The sequence below is a fragment of the Ixodes scapularis genome, unplaced genomic scaffold (genome assembly GCF_016920785.2).
Source record: "Ixodes scapularis isolate PalLabHiFi unplaced genomic scaffold, ASM1692078v2 ptg001986l_1___fragment_3__unscaffolded, whole genome shotgun sequence".
Lineage (NCBI taxonomy): Eukaryota > Metazoa > Arthropoda > Arachnida > Ixodida > Ixodidae > Ixodes > Ixodes scapularis.
In genome coordinates, this window is record NW_024610225.1 from 63,931 (window position 1) to 79,879 (window position 15,949).

The window sequence follows — 15,949 nt, forward strand, 5'->3', positions numbered from 1 at the left end:
TTTGCGGAACGCGTTTTCAACGCGATCGGCGCGCCGAGCGCGTTTTCTCGCTAGTGTGGGTGGCCCTTTAGACGGTGCTATCCACACCTGGGTCGGCTGTCTGACTTGCTCTGCGAATTCTAGAAATAGTTTGCTTGCATTGGAACCCGCCCAAGCTTTGCCCGTGAGGTATACGCCGACCGCTGGTTCTCACGCGGAAATATAAGCAATTACCCCATGGTGAGAAAGTTAGGCGATTGGTTGTAGCCTGTCTGACGACGAGTCAAGGACCGGCCGGACCATTAAAAGGGAATGAACCAACGAGTGATTTTGAGGGGAAAAGCAGCAAATGAGTTTAGTTTATGGTGGAACTCGAGAGCTAACTCTCTGGAATTGAGTCAGGCTGTGTGATGCCTACGGACTTTTGACCCCGTAATCGGGACCTAATCCCATGAGCCAGCGAACTCCCGAGCTTGGATAGGCTAACCCCCGACCACCTCCTTCCCAACCCAGTACAGGGAAAGTTACCATTTTGCAGTATTGTTTCGTTTGTGTGTTTTCATTCGCTACTAAAGTATTAAATTATTTATCAAGAAGTAACTACAAGTTCAACTGAATTACTCGTCGACAGCCAAGGGAAGCTACTTCGTCTCCGACAAGACCCCCCCAGCTTCCGCCAACGAAGTACGTCAGCCCATTCGTACCTGACAACCCGGATGGCACAGGGTGACCCAAAAATGAACCCATACTCTCCCCTGACGAGGACAATAAAAAAAAAGTAAACCAGTCACTTACATTTCCTCGCCTGACTTCATGGAGTGGTCGCAGTGGACCGTAAACAGCTGCATTCAGCTGGTGTGCTGTCCGTGAAATATAAGTGTGTGCATTGATGAGATGAAATGGACAGCTTGATTTTAGGCAGAATTTACAGAAACTCCCTAAAAATTGACAAGTACTTGACAAAGCAAAATTACAGCCTGTTCAAGGCGAATTATCTCAATTTAACTTAAAATTTTGGGATTACGACGAACCCACATTGGAAAGGACTATACTGTATGTGGGGACAACTTTCTGCAGCTATGACGTTAGGGGGCACTAAAGGAGGTTTCTGAGGTTGTTTTAGTGATAACTCACTTTAGAGCTCTAGACAGCCAAAATATTACAAAAGCATTATCATGCGCAACCTGACCGAACGACGCACGGTGCTCAACAGCTAGTCACTAGTGCTGGCTTCTCACATGTATTTACCGTGTATGCTAGTGTCCCAAATTAGCACTTCCTACGGCACCAGAAATTTGAATGACAGCATTCCGACTAACAAAAAAGCAGCAAAAACTCGTCATCGCTCGCCGGCGCTAACTATATCGCGCTTTGTACCCAACTGCTTTCTATGAAAAAAATGAAAGCCGTTTACAATTCCCTGTAACGCCGGTTAGAGCGCAGCTCTTGAGGAGGAAGATGGAAGCGTACTGAGGGATAGGTGACTCCTTAAGGTCACGTGACCTCAAGGGGGTCACGTGACTTCAGGGGGTCACGTGACCTCATGGGGTCACGTGACCTCAGGGGGTCACGTGACCTCAGGGGGTCACGTGACCTCGCGGTTACGGCGCCGGCGACGCCGACGCCGCTCAAGCCAGAAACGGGCCCCTAAGAGCTGCGCTCTAAAACAAACACTGATATCAATCCAATTCATCCGACTTTGATGGCTCGGTTTACCAAGATTTCCAGCTTCGCCATGAACAGGACGTTTAGGAAGGGCCGCTGGTTGGGCAGGGTGTTGGTCCAGAGGAGCTGCTGCCGCAGGGATGGGAGCGGGGCGATTCAAAAGGGGGACAGCTGCAGGGGCAGGAAAGGGTTCTTGATCCAAAGGAGGGGCTGGAACGTTGTGTTGATCCATAGGGGGGCTCCTGCAGGGGTGGGGGCATCGTGTTGATCCATCGGGGGGACAGCTACGGCTGCGGGAGCAGGGTGCTGAGGCAGAGAGGGTGCCGCTGCAGGGATGGGAGAAGCAAGGAGTGGAGCTGCCATTGACACGAGACCAAGGGAGGCAGCTGATGCTAGAGCACGGGGAAAATGTGGAGACCTATTCATTAATTTCGATCATTTAAACAAGCTCCTGGCTTTGAAGAACCTCAATATTTTTAGAATGTCTGAAAACTGTCTAGCTGAAAGATGCTTTATGGCCTTTACTGATTTAGCCTCCAACATCCAAAAGCGTGGCCTTTAATCTTCCCCGCGGCATTAGAATGTTAGTAATCCAGACTTACTCGAGTGCGACGAAGAAGCAAGATCAGACCCATCACGACTGCTCGAAGCTTGATGACCTAAGGAGTTAATACAATTATTGGCTCCTGGCTTTGCAGAACCTCAATATCTTTAAAATGCCTGAAGTCTTTCTAGCTGAAAGATGCTCTATGGCCTTTACTGATTTTGCTTCCAACATCCAAAAGCGTGGCCTTTAATCTTGCCCATGACATCAAGAATGTCAGTAATTTAAACTTACCCGAGTGTGATGTAGAAACAAGATCAAAGCCATCGCGGCTGTTCGAAGCTTGACGACCTAAAAAGTAAATACAAATATTGATTAGCGCATGAAAAGGCATGCTCTGAAGAGCAATTTACCAAAGGACACTGTACCTCCGTTCTCTGAAGCCTTCTTACGGGCCACTTCTGCAAAAAATGGAAGTAGAAGCTATAGAAACACTGTTACGCAAACAAAATCCATAAAACAGGGGTAGAACAGCAAAAAAAAATATTATTTTGGAGTAATTTTTGTACGAGGAAAATTTGAGTTTTGCAGCAGCTTAGGACCAAAATATACCACATTTCAGAACAGAAAGCATTGAAAACGCAGCTTTGATTAAGGCCAATGCGCCGCAAATAACTGAGCTTGATCACTGCACTGGAAACACTGACCATAACGGTAATAGAATGGCAATCTGGGCTAGTTGGTTCATGATAACTTTCAGGGCGCCGAAAATACACAAGGACAAGATACAAGAAAGGAGACGTGAACAAGGCGCACTCGCAACTAGCGTTTATGAAAAACCACTCTCTTATATACTCATGGAAAACAACACAGTCATACTACACAGTCATACTACGTCCGGTGTAGCCCCCTTCGTAGAAAAGTGTGCTCTTTTGCCGATAGTGACACAGACGTGTCACTAATGCAGTCCTTGCCCTTTTCTTTTATTTCGAAGGCCTCGTGCAGCTCCCTCGATATCCGATCGGCGTATCTGGCCAAAAACCTTGTGTCACTAAATGACGGTGTGCAGGAGCAACGGCTGCAGTGCGTGGCGAGGTGTCCCGAAGGGGTAGCCCGTGTAGCCGCAGCATGTTCGCGGGCGCGATCATTAAAGCATCTGCCCGTTTGGCCAATGTACGATGATCCGCATGACATGGGGATTTCGTATATGACGCCCGTGGCACATTCCGTGTACCTGTTGCGGTGCTTCGTATTGCAAGGTGAGTCAGCAGATCCTTGGAGGCGTACTTGACAGAAATGTTTACGTCTCGTTCCTCTGAGAAGTAGAGGCAACGGCCTCGCGTCTTCTCCACCTCGCCACCTTGAGGGGGCGAAGCTAAGAGAGGAGGAAACAAGATATCTTCACGTCACGCGCCTCGTCGGCCTGGTTCAATCTCGGTCTCTTTTTCCAAAAATACGGCCGTACATTCGAGATATCGCCTAACGAGTAATGTTGTAGGGATTGTAACGTCCAGGCCTACATCTCCTGCATTGTTTTTTTTTTTAATCCAAATTTCGGTTCACTATCCCTTAAATGATGTTGAGGAATTTCAGATAAATTTTATATCGGACTGAATTTGATGGCCATACTAATCCATTATTTTAAATTATAGTTCTGCATTTTTTTAAATAAGCATTTGACATATAATTAGGACGAAAGAGTGTCTAAGGGAGCAAATAGTTCAGAGCCGATTGGGCTAACCCGAATACTGCCCCCAACTTGCTGCTCCTAACACGGCAATGCAAGGCAGCAAAGCCCACCAAGCATGGAGGCCGTGACAGTGTACACCGTGATTAAGAGATAGGCAAGAAACGATTTGTTATTTGCCCCAAGTGCCCTGGCGCACATCCGACCAATAGACGATTTGCTATTTTCCCAAGCGCCCCGGCCCGCGCGCGAGGAATGGTGGGGAGACTGTCCCTCGCCTGGCCGCTCTGCCTTAAATCGCATTGCCTTGTCGTTTGCCTCCTCTTAATCCTCTGTTTTTCGATTCCATTGCTTACTTTTATCTATTCAAACATATTTCTTACTGCTTCTAAGTGTTTCTATTCTCATAGTATTTGTGTCTATATTTTTCTTTTTTCGACGAGAGTGCCGACGGACAACACGCCGCTTCGCGCGTCGTTCCCCGGGTGAGTACTACCGTTGCTACTGATTCCTATCGCGTTGCTAGCTGTTCATTATAATTCACTTTGTCCCGCGTGCAGTCGAGAGGAGCCGTTTAGGAACACCCGCGCCTATGTCATAGGGATAGGCAGAGGTCTGAATCAACAATCGCGACGCGAGAGCTCAGTCCGCTGTGATTTGGCCGCCCGCACTCGCTCCGTTTACTCGCACTGTAGCGTGTGCCTTCGAGTGCCGCTTGCTTGACCCAAGATACAGCACGCCGCTTTGTCGCCGAGAATCATTTGCCCGAATGCCTGCGAAACCGTAACACCGTTCGGCATATCCAACGCTGCGGCGCCTGACAACTGCACGCAGCAGCGAGCAGTTGTCAGCACTTGAAAAAGGGTGTTTGCAACTGAAAACCGTTTATGCCGTAGCATATAGAATAAGAAGGCATACCATAAGCGCCTGACAACTGCTGCAGTTGTCAGGTGCCGCAGCGTTGCGTATGCCTCAGCTTCGCGAACATTCGGACAAATTATTCGCGGCGACAAAGCGGCGTGCTGTATGTCGGTCAGGTAAGCGGCACTCGAAGGCATACGTTAAGGCTCTGTTGTACTCCAACGTAACGCGCGCGCAAGCGAACGCTGGCCGAAGTCGGCTACGTTACGTCCGTCACGCCGCGCGCGACGAAAAATCGCTCTCTTTATACTCCGGCGGCCCTCGCGGCTCCTGCGGCGCGCGGCGGTGGGCCGCCGGCGCGGCGCATGCGCAGACTCTGACTACGAGGGCACGTTTTCTTCGAGAGTGCGCCACTTCCGGTTCCTTTTCGTTTCGAATAGCAGACGAAAATCCTCGCGCTTCTTGAGCGCCAAGTTCGAGCGATGGCGTGGACGTACCTTGCCTCGACGAAAACTCGCGCTTGCACTGTTGGTGCACCGCCCGCGCCGCAGGCGTAGGCGGTCAATGTACATACGCTACATCTTTGACAAGCGCACGGTCTACGGTACTCAAGCTTCCTCGTGTTGTAGACACACAGTTGAGGACGAATTCCCTCGATCAGCTTTTCGACCGACCGAGTCCGAATCTTGAAACACGACTCCACACGGAGTGGTGCTCCCGTCGTCTGCTATGGTTCGTATTCGGCGCGCTTCTCGCGCGAGAGCTCCCGGGAGCCAGCGCGTGATGCATCTAGGTCCGGCGTCGCGGGCGCGGCCGGCGCGGAATACGGCATGCTCCATTTTGGCGTCGAGGCGGTCAGGCTGCGTCGAACGCCGCCGGTCGCGTCGGTTACGCCACGACGCCGGACTATAGAGCGTCGGGTTTTCGCTGACGTGACGTCGCTGTGACGCGCTCGCACGCGCGCACGCATTACGTCGGAGTATAACAGAGCCTTTACAATGCGAGTCAACGGAGCGAGCGCGGGCGGTCAAATCACAGCGCACTCGGCTCTCGCGTCGCGATTATTGATTAAGAGCTCTGCCTACCCCTATGACATGTGCGCGGGTATTAATAAACGGCTCCCCACGACTGCGCGCGGGTCAAATTAAACCAAAATAAACAGCTAACTGCGCGATAGGAATCGGTAGCAACGGTAGTACTCACCCGGGGAACGACGCGCGAAGCGGCGCGTTGTTCTGTCGGCATTCCCGTCAAAAAAAGAAAAAATAAAGGCACCAATACTATACATATACAAGAAATATCGCGCGCAGAAGAGAATAGAACTACTTAGAAACAACAAAAAAATACACTGGAATAGATAAAATTAAGTAATGGAATCGAAACACAAAGGATTAAGAGGAGGCAAGCGACAAGGCAATGCGATCTCAAGGCAGAGCGGCCAGGCGAGGGACAATCTCTCCTACAATTCCTCGCGCGCGGGCCGGGGCGCTTGGGGGATTTCGCAAAAGGTCTTTGTGGGAACAGCGTTTCGTGTGCCCAGTCCCCCGGCTGCTCTCCGATCAGGTTGCCTTGCGACACCGTGCACGTCCTCTTTATCTTCGTTGTTTAGGGTTGATTTTTTCTTTTCACATATTCTACTTTATTATTTTCTTTTATATGAAGATTCGCTCTTGTGTGTACATTTTGTCGCTTTTAAAACGGGTGTTGAGGGACGCGAAGCTGCTTCTGAAGCGAGTATTACTGTTACGGCGGGATAGTGCATTACCATGCACTATCCCGCCATTAGCTCACTTATCTACCTGCATGCAATTACCAGACAGCAGTTTCAAAAACCAGTGAATATGTCACCACTGAAAAACAAAACAGTAATTGCAAAGCGAAGGCAACACTGCTTGTATTTGGCCGTTCGCGCTCGCTCTGTGAAATGTGAGCGTATGACATCAGAGTATTGTTTGCGTGCCCAATATGGAAGAGGCTGCTTTGCCATCGCGAATAGTGCATTTGCACGAGCCTTTCCTGGCTTGCCGCAGTTGCGATCTGATGGCCATGTCTAGACTGCGATTTTCGTAAACAGTCGTATCTTCAGCAAAACACACCTCGGGACCAGCGAAAGAGGCGGCTTTTCGTCCATCAATGCCCACGTCGAATACAGTAAACAGAACGAAATAAGTACACTTATAATCACAAAAAAGACAAGGTCAACAAACAGCGTTTCCACAAATCCTAGGACGCACGCCGTGGCATTTGGGAAAATGACAAATTGTCTATTCGGTTGTCGCAAATCTCTCAATGGTGCAATATACTGTGCCGAGCCTCCAGATGCGTGCGACGAGTTTAGGCACATGCGCAGATGTAAAATGTCTGCAGCAAAGAAAAAACCTAATTCAAGTGAAATGTTTCACTAGCATTTGTTGCCACCTGATTTTCGTTATTTATTTCAAATGTCTCCTACCAAAAGGCAGGCATGTTTCTATAGTTAGGGACAACATTTCTTGGCATATCACAAGCGATGAGGACATGCTCACGACTTTGACTGACGCTCGTGCCCATGGTCGCATAGCTTTTGACTGCATTGCCAAGAAAGGCGGTCCCCGAGTGCTCACTCGCCGCATCTTCCCTGGCGCTGGGGAATTTGGCACAGTCTACTGGCAAAGCTGTCACACCCCTGATAAGACCGTTTCAAAGAAGCATACCAATCTTGTCCAGTAGGGCAAGGCCTAGCCGCCTGCTGTATTCCTTCTCTCTCAAGCACTTTCGAAGTTGGACAATGACTGCATTTTTTTGACGAAGTGAATTAGTTTCTTCATCTCTCTGGCTGCTCTCTGACCTCTTTCTCTTCGTTCCCTGAAATGAGAATAGCAACAAGTGGGTTCTATGAGCACATAAAAATTGTTTATTTACTTTTCTATTTATAAAGAAATTTAATTATTCCCAGGCTTTTTCAGCTTGGAGGTTTCTGTCCTGTTAGAGTTGTAGTCTTCGCACAATTTCTTTTGAGCAATAAGCTGTGCTTGTTTTCCGTTCTTTGGGTTTTTTGAAAACATCTGTGCACCCAACGGAAAATATTACGCCATTTACATTATTGTTTCCTAAAAGTTGACAAACATCTAGCACTTTGTGCCATGCAGAACACCCTTCTCCAATGTCCTTCTCTCTCATCTACTTGCACAGTATAGCCTAAAACAAAGCGATGAGCCGAGGCACAGGCTCCGAAATTTCTATTAAAAGGGGTCTTCGAACTTATGCCTCGATTTATTCACAACATCTGTAGGCAAGAGAGTGTATGAAATATTTTAGCTCTATGCTCCGTTTCATACATAGCATGCAACGCAGTCAAAGCTAGTGCACCAGTTTGCACTGCCTACCGTTCGTACGTTCGCCCCATAAAAAAGTGCTGCCCCTGCAAAAAAAAAAAAAAAAAAAAGTAAAAAAATGTGCATCTTCGGAGCTAGTATAACTGGTAGTGGCGTTACGATTTCGACGGAACACCAATATTTTTTTTTTTTTCAATAAAAAGGAAAAGGTAATCTTAACTACTTTAAATTGCTTTCCGATTTCATCGGTGCGGCAGTCACTTCGGGCTTTCGGGTTGTGCGGCTGACCCCTGCGTCGCCGGTTTTGAGAACATAGTCTTACGCAGGAAGCTCAAGTACCTCTCCTGCTTGGTTATTTTCAAAGATTCGTTCTGCGAAGATCTCGAAAGAGTGCGAGCTGGTTATCGCCAATGTGTACACGAGTACAAGAACGAGTTTCCCGGAGACCTCAGTCCGTGAAGCCCTGGAGACGGTCAGTAACGACACCGGAGTGTGCGGCCATACTGTTGCGAAGTGCAAGGCTACCTGGCAAGGTGGCGTCCCCGAAGCAAAGACCTCGCAACGTGAAAGTCTTGAGCACGTGGACCGTGTTGGTGAACTGCCTTCAGTTATGTCTGGTGTTAAAATCGGCCTAATGGCTTCAAAGTGAAACAAGCCTCAAGAAAGAACCGTGCCGGTGATGAATAGTGACTACGGCTCAGTTTGCTTGCGGGACCTTAAGGCCCGTTGACATTCTTGCAACCGAGTATGACCGAGAGAGATGAGATCTGTTAAAACTTAAAATTTTTTAGGACGAGGGAACACACTGGCATTCTGGCGCCATCTATGCGGTGATCCTGGAACTGCGTTTACAAGAGCAAAGGCTTTGCGGGATTTCCAAGGTCAAATGTGCGTAAGACCTATAAGAACGGCTCGTTTATAACGTCGACAAAGTTTTTCGAGCCAAGAAAGAAAAAAATAATGCGAGAGAGAAATAGAAAACATGCCGGACCGCCAAGTTCACACTTGTACCGAATGGATGGCACCAGTGTGTCCTCTCGTTGTAGTAGATATTAAGAGGTTCTAAGACACCCGATTTTAAGAGGCCACAAGAGTGTGGACGGGCCTTTAGCCTTAATCGGCTAGACGGACAATGCCCGTGGCTGCATTCCGTCGCGTCTGGTTTCTTCTGCCTAAGGGACCGTAACCTTGGTCCGCTAAGTGGACGACGCATGAGCCCGTGGCTGCATTCCGAGGCCCCTGCTTTCCTTGAAAAGAAAACAATACTCGACCCTGACCTCCAGCGCCATGTGTTGTGTACGCGTCTACTGTGAATCACTCTAGGTTCATGGGGGCGCCGGTACCAGAGCGGCGAGAAACTGCCGTCTGGATGACTTCCATACTCCAGCGCCAGCATTCCGACTCTTAAGAAAACTTGGATGAAGTCGCATCCCAGTATTCGGGATATAAAGGCCCGCCCACCGCACTCTCAAGGTACTCTCCGATTTTCACGATATCATGTAAATAAACGGTTTTAAGTAGACGCCCTGAATCTCAACCGTTGTTAACGTTTTAATGGGCCGGCACTAGGTTCAAGCGGAACACCAGCCCCTAGTCTACCCCTTATAAATAAAAAGAAACAAGAAACGAGGAACTGAACTATGCACTTTCGCAATGCACACATTTATACACAAAAATCATACCTAAAAAAAAAATCTTCACGCGTTAAGTGGATTTGAAGTTCCGCCACCGAGACGTCGGTATCGCCAGGTCAGCGCCTTTCACAGTTCGTCCCCGAAACGCGTAGAGTAAAACATTTTTTTAATATTTTTTCATGTGCACTACTTTAGTACCTTTCCCAGCTTTGTACGCTATGTATGAAACGTTGTATAGTGAAAATCTAGGAGGCAGTAGGCGAGTTCTACCGCACAGTTCTGATGTTGGGCCGAGACCTAAACAAATTGCAAAAAATTGGATTTGTAAGCTATCACTAATCAAGGCAGGAGTGACAGGCGGTACGCTACAAACACCCCGACATCATTCATACAGCAATATTTAAACGGATGGCCGTATTTATGGAAAAAAGGGAGCAATTCAACGAGGCTGACGGGACATACTCGCGTCACAATTCTTCATTCCCTCTCCTCTTCGCTAAGTTGCCTTGAGAAAGTGAACCGAAGCGAGGAGAAAAGTGAGGCCGCTTCTCATTCTAAGCTGTTCTGTGAGAATTGTGCCGCTCTTTGTCCAAATTACAGCCATCCGTCTGCAAGTGCTGCTGCGGGACGATTATTTCAGACACGAGCCTAATGTACTGCATTTTGGACAAGATGCTTGAAAAAAAAGTGCAATTAGTCAATACGTAATAATAATAAAAAAAAATTCACTTAAAAAAAGACATACCTGGAAACTTATAATTTTACATATCAGCCAGCTACTCAGGGGTGCAAGCGGGCTAGAGCCTTTTGTAGCAGGGCTGGGAGCAGCAAAAGTCCCACTTTGGGGCAGTTTGGGAGCAGTAAAAGGCTCGCCTTAGAGCAGCTCAGGAGCAGCAAAAGTTTTGTAGCCGTAGAAGTCGGTTTTGGAGCAGGTCACGGAGGTCAAACAGGTGTCTAAAAGTGATTTGTTGTTGCTAAATGAAAAATGTAGCAAAATTATATGCATGCACATCCTAGAATAATTTTCAAGCAACATACATACATACATTTCTATTGCATTGAAATATGGAATATTGGCAATTTATGCAAAGGTAAGGCTTTGAGAACCATTCCGACAGCAGGTAGGGTCATGATAGACTTTATATGGGAGGCCCCGACAATAAAAGCACAACTTGAGCCCCGCCAGTACAAAAGCGTCTATTTAATAGACCAATTGTAAACATCTATCCAGAAAACTAAACAACTGCAAGGTGTCAGATAAACTACCTTCGCTGACTACAGTTTTTGTTTATTAAAGAATACACATGTTAAATCACTGCTTAGAAAGCCCCATATCAAGTTTAGTAACAAAATACAAGGTTACTGACATTTGACAAAAATTCAGATGCAAAATAAAATGTGGATTTTATATCTTTAGAATACCACAGTCACTCGTACATATGCAGCTTTAAGCATCGACTTGAAGAGCAACGCAACCTTATGTACTCCATAAAATGTTGTGCATGGCGTGTCTTCATAAAAAAAAAATTAAGGTACTACAGCATGTTTCAAAATAAAGCAGTCATTGCTGACCTGTTTTCATTAAATACAAATGTTCTTAATCCCTGTTCATAAAATAAAGTAATCCCTACACCCAAGTTAACATACAAAGCTATATCTATATTACTTTAGATGGAAAAATATATTGTCTGAAAAATATCACAGCCACTAATACATATGCAGCATAAGCACTGACTAGAAGAGCCCACAGGCTTCCATGTTCAAAAAAAAAAGGTTGTGACTAAGCTGAATCTGTGTACATTAGAAACAACTGAAGTTCACCTTTATTCACAGTTTGAAGAGCAGAGTCAATTTCTTTTATGCGCTCGAGTCCTTTGGGCAGTTTAGAGTTTACATCACTTAGCAGAGGTGTCCACTCCCCACCTTGTCCATGTCCTTATCTGCCACAACCTAGCTTATAAGTTCTTGTGCACTCTGTAGAAGTGCTTTAAGAGAAGACAGGCGGCACTGGAGCCCGGGCTTCTAATCTGTGAGTTTCTTCGTCTCAGAGACTTCACCTGAGGCTTCGTCATGTCTCCGCTTGAGGGATCGTGATGCTTCTTTTTTGTCTATTCGTTGCCGGTATCTCTTGTACGAATTTTCCACACCTCTCAAAGCTCTTTAGTAAGTGGCACCTTGGTGGGATCTTCGCTGTATCTCTTCATGTACGACTTTGTTTGACGAAGGCTTGAGATGCTCGTTATGGACACTGAGCTTCGATTTTCGACTGCATGTTTGTTCTCACTGAACCCACTTTTGCAATCAGCGTTTCCGTGAGTTAGTGCAAAAAAAGCCTTCACAAGCTTTCCGAGCATTGGATACTTTGGATCACAAGTTGGTGTCTTTAGTGCAAACACGTCACTCCAATGAGTGACCACATTGGGAGACAGCTCCCAGTCACAAGTTTCACAAGCGAGAGAGTTCCACTCATCAGTGAGTGCCGACACTTTGTTGGGGGGAAAACTTGTGGCAGAGCATTCGCGATATATCGCAGCGACCTTGTGGCAAACTCTCCTTCTGCATTAGGCTTTAAAAACCTTAAATAAAACAACACCTTGTTGTGCAGCGGTAACCTAGATATTAGGAACTTGGTACATGCTATGTAGAAAGCCCTTGCCCTGGTGTAAAATGCATTCTTTTGAGTTGGCGTCCAGACCTCCATTTCTATTTTGGTGTCCACACCAACCTCCGGCTTTGCCTTCGAATGGACAGACGAGTCCACATCAAGGTCTGTCAACTGCAAGCCAGTCAAGTCAACAAATGACTCCTGGGACTCCTGGCGAAGAAAACTTCCAGGCTCCTGCTTGATGAATGCCACCGTCTCATCTTAAAAGATAAGCAGGAGAGGCTCCTTGCTTTGGAAAAGCATATGGAACTTCTCGAAGATCTGTGCGGCATTTTGTACAAAGACCAACTTTGCTCGCAGTGTGCTGTCGGTGAACGCAGATGCCAGACGACTGTGCCTTGCCGATGATGGTGTTCTCGGCACCCCCGACTTCGAAAAAAAGGTCTTCAGGCGGTCATATAATTTAAGCACACGCTCAATGCTGGGAAGTAGCGTCAGCCACCTGGTATTCACATGACGCAAGAACTCAAGCTGTGGCAATCCGAGTTTACACTGCAGTTCCTTCATGTCTGCATGCCTTGTTGCATACTTGAAGTAGTAGTGGACATCAGTTACAATCGATTCCAACTCGCTACAGAAAGAATTTAAGCCAGCAGAGAAAGCATTATGGACCTTATGAAGACTACATTCTCCAGTGTCAATTATGTCAGGGCTGAGCTCCGCTTTCAGTTTGCGTTTTAAGCTCTTCATCACGTAGGGGCCGTCACTGAAGAAACATACCATGTTCTGCTTTGGAAACTCATTAAGAGTATCTTCAACACAGCAAAACAGTTCATCTGCAGTAGCATGTCCCAAATGAAGTGACTGTAGGTGCTCCACAACTACATTCTGCGTGTTGACAGAGTAGTAGCGAGCAAGTACATCCAACTGCTGCACCTTGGCCTCAGGCACTGGGGTCTCGTCGATCATGATGCTATAGAACACCTCTGGTTGAACAAGCTCTTGAACCACCTTTTCCTTGAAGTACGGTCCCAGGCCATCAGAAATGATGTATGAAACCTTCTTGCGACCACATTGGAAGCCTTTTGCGATTTGCGAATCAGGGAACATGTAAGGGTACGTTAAGGTTGCCACATCCGCTCAAGTGTGTGGAAGAGAATTTGCAACCATGGAGAGAGCAAAATGTGTTTCTGCTCTTGTGACATTCTCTCGCAATGACAGTGATGCCGCATTCTTGTGAAACTCCAGGGTGCCCTGCACCATGAAGTCCTTGGTAAGGACTCCTTCTGCCTTTCGCTTTTTCTTAGCATTTTGGATGTGTTTCTGAGAACCAGGATGGCGCATTATTGCTGAGGTATCATGTTCCGAACAGTGCACAGTCACATTGCAGAGTACGCAGAAGCCATCACTGTTTGTCGAGCTTGGTCGACACCAAACAGAAATTTAATCCCAATTGCCGTCCTTCTTGGTCAGCACGTCCACATTAAATTTGGTGCACCGTTCTGAAACAAGTGGAAAGCGCAAATATCAAAACATGATTGGAAATAAAACTATCAAGTATTTACTGTTGCACACTTGCATACCATACTACAATGTATATAAAGAAAATATTTTTTTCATTTCTTTTCGTGGAAGGTGAATGGTGCCCAACTGATTATGATGACTTGGGGAGTGATGCTGAGTTACATTGAGGTGCAGGATGGCAATAGCCTTTCAGGTATCGGTGCCAGCTCAGTTTGCACGAGACTGAAAATGAGATATAGCTGATCAGGCGCTCATCCCTGCTGGGCGGGCTGCTTTCTTACGTGACAAAAAGCCTACCAGCTACTCTCTACCCAGCCCCCCCTCCCCCAACCAGATACACCTATACCTGAAACTTGCACGAGTAGTGTGGCTATAGCAAGTTAAGGTGCGTTCACGACAGGAATCGGCAGCGCGGGAGTGTTGTACGGCATTTCTGATGTAAGCCCCACTCCTCCACGCTAAAGGAAAGAAACAAAAAAGTGTGTAGCACTGCCAATTAACCAACTCGTTTAAGATCGCGGGTATTGTTTTCGCCAGTGGTCTGACGGCGGGAGACAACACACGACAGCGTGCACATTCGCGCACACAATGATGGTTTTGGTTTCGTTTTGAGAAGACAAATTGAGTTCGAGAACGCATGTGCCTGTGCTCGCGATTCTTCACGGCTACGCGTCCAAATACGGTACGCTACCAAATAACAGGTAAAACTAGTAAAGACCACTTCTGCTCATGTTGATCGCCGAGGTAGCCCACCGGTGCCGATGATGATGATGATGATGATGATTTGGGGGGTTTAATGGCGCAAGAGCTACGAGGCCATCTGCGCCAAACGATAATAACAATCAGCATGCTTTGGTGAGAGTTTTACCAAAGTGCAACCTAGGATTTGGTAAAGCTATATTTGGTATCAAATGCCAATGCTAGTAAGAAAGTCTACTACCCTGCTAAAAGGGACCATGGGATTCTCCCCCAGCAGGAAGGCCGGATGAAATGGGATTTGTTGTTGAAACAACTCAGGAAAATAAACACGATGGTTGGGCTCCAGAGCGGCACAGGACCACAAGATATGTAAGATTGTAAGAGTATCACCACACTGATCACAAATAGGAGGATCTTCCCCCCAAAGTAGGTACTTATGAGTGATAAAAGAATGCCCAATTCTCAGACGGCACAGCAAGGTTTCATAAAGACGACTCTTGCATGAAGAGCTTTCCCAGCCTCCAAGAACAGGCTTTATAATGTGGAGCTTGTTTTCACACTCCCTGTCCCATTCCAACTGCCAACAACGAAAAAGTGATGACTTTACTAAAGGCTTTATATCCTGATATGGTAAACAGAAAGACGATTGGACAAGCTTTCCCACAGACCCTGCAAGCCTGTCGGCCTTCTCGTTGCCCTCTATGCCAACGTGACTAGGTACCCAACAAAATATTATGCTTTGACCGTCATGTAGAGCAGCGTTGAGTTTACTCTGAATTTGTTGTACAGGCATGTTTTTAGTGTCTTTAACAGAGCAAACTGCAACAATCACACTCTGAGAATCAACGAACAGAACAGTCCTAGTTATTTTCTTATGTACAGTGTGGTCTATTGCCATTGATACTGCATAGGGTACTGCAGTAAAAATGCTGGCAAATGAATTAAGTCGCTTAACTTTAGAGAAGTGTTCTGAATACACAGCGCAGCCAACAAAAGAAGAAGTCTTGGCGCCATCTGTGTAAACATGAAGATAACCATCATACTTGATTTGTACTTCACAAAACTCTTGCAGTATTACAGCATGGGAAATGCCATGTTTGTTAAATTTTGTGAGCGACCAGTCACAGACAACTGGCAGTGTCTTCCAGGGTGGAATACAGTCGTCGACATTTCGAATGAGGCCGACCTGGTCCAATGAAAGATGCAGTGAAGTGCAAAGTTCTTCAATGCGGGAGCTTAATGGTGCCACAAGGCTTGGCTTGTTGTTAAAGAGACGGGAAAACCTCCACCTTGTAAGGGAAGAATAAGTGAGGTGTTGAGGGTCAGCCAGAATCTTAAAAGCATACGTTAGGCTAAGATAGGTATGTCGTTTGTTCAGTGATAGCTCATTAGCTTCTGCATATAAACTGGAGACAGGGGATGTTCGGAAAGCACCAG

At 46.8% G+C, this 15,949-nt stretch overlaps 1 pseudogene; it reads right to left on the minus strand.

The window, feature by feature from the left end:
• Positions 1-11,512: 11,512 nt before the first annotated feature.
• On the minus strand, positions 11,513-13,870 carry LOC121834638 (annotated as a pseudogene).
• Positions 13,871-15,949: the final 2,079 nt, after the last annotated feature.